Source organism: Microtus ochrogaster, chromosome 18 (assembly GCF_000317375.1).
Source record: "Microtus ochrogaster isolate Prairie Vole_2 chromosome 18, MicOch1.0, whole genome shotgun sequence".
Taxonomy (NCBI): domain Eukaryota; kingdom Metazoa; phylum Chordata; class Mammalia; order Rodentia; family Cricetidae; genus Microtus; species Microtus ochrogaster.
In genome coordinates this window covers 21,235,913-21,237,171 of record NC_022020.1, presented here as the reverse complement: position 1 = coordinate 21,237,171, position 1,259 = coordinate 21,235,913, and positions in this window count along the sequence as shown.

The following is a 1,259-nucleotide window of genomic DNA, read 5'->3' as shown; positions in this document are numbered from 1 at the left end:
TATTATATTATATATTATATATCCCTGATATCTTCAAGACCTTTATCATGAAGGGATGTTGAATTTTGTCAAATGCTTTTTCAGAATCTAATGAAATGATCATATGGTTTTTTCTTTCAGTTTATTTATATGATGGATTACATTGATAGATTTTGTATGTTGAACTAGCCCTGCATCTCTGGAATCTATGAGAATGACCCTAGCAAAGAGGAGTAATGGGGCATATGGAGCCAAATTTAGCCATCTCTATAACTAGGCTCCTAGCAGTGCGACCAGGACATCAACCTAGCCACACATCCTTTGACTTACAATCTGCCCTGTCTACAAGATGTGCTTGAGTAATGGTGACACGGAACTTGTGGGAGTGGCCAACCAAAGAGTAGTCCAGCTTGAGGCCCATGACACAGGAAGGAGCCCAGGCCTGACACTGCCTGATGGTCAGGAACCAGAAGAGGATAACCCAGAGACCTAGGATAGAACCAAACAAGATTGGTTTAAAAAAATGTCAATGAAATGATTCCTAATGATATTTTGCTATAACTCATAGATTTGTTTCTTAGTCCATTTGTCATCAGAGGAGCAGTGTCCAGAAACCAATGGGAGCAGATACAGAGACCCACAGCCAGACACTAGGTGGAGCCAGGGGAACCTTGCAGAAGAGGGAGAGGATGGATTGCAGGAGCCAGAGTGGTCAAGGACATCAAGAGAACACAGAAACAATCAATCAGGACTCATAGTGACTTAGAGACCGAAGCAACAATCATGGGCCCTGTATGGGTCTGAGCTGGGTCCTCTTCATATACCTTATGGCTGTGTAGCTTGGTATTCTTCTGGGACTTCTGACAGTGGGAGTGGGGTGTATGTGTGTCTCTGACTCTTTTGCCTGCACTTGAGACCCTTTTCTTCCTATTACATTTTCTCGATAGCCTTGATATAAGGGTTTGTGCCTAGTTTTATTGGAACTTGTTATGCCATGTTCAGTGAATATTCCTGGGAAGCCTGCTTTCTGTTTTTGGTGTGATGGGGGCAAGGAATGCATCTGGAGGAGATGGGAGGTGGGGTTAGGGAGTGGAAGGGGTGCAGAGTGGGGAAACTGTGGTAGAGATGTAATGTATGAGAGAAAATTTTTAAAATATTTATTTATTATGTATACAATATTCTGTCTGTGTGTATGCCTGCAGGCCAGAAGAGGGCACCAGACCCCATTACAGATGGTTGTGAGCCACCATGTGGTTGCTGGGAATTGAACTCAGGACCTT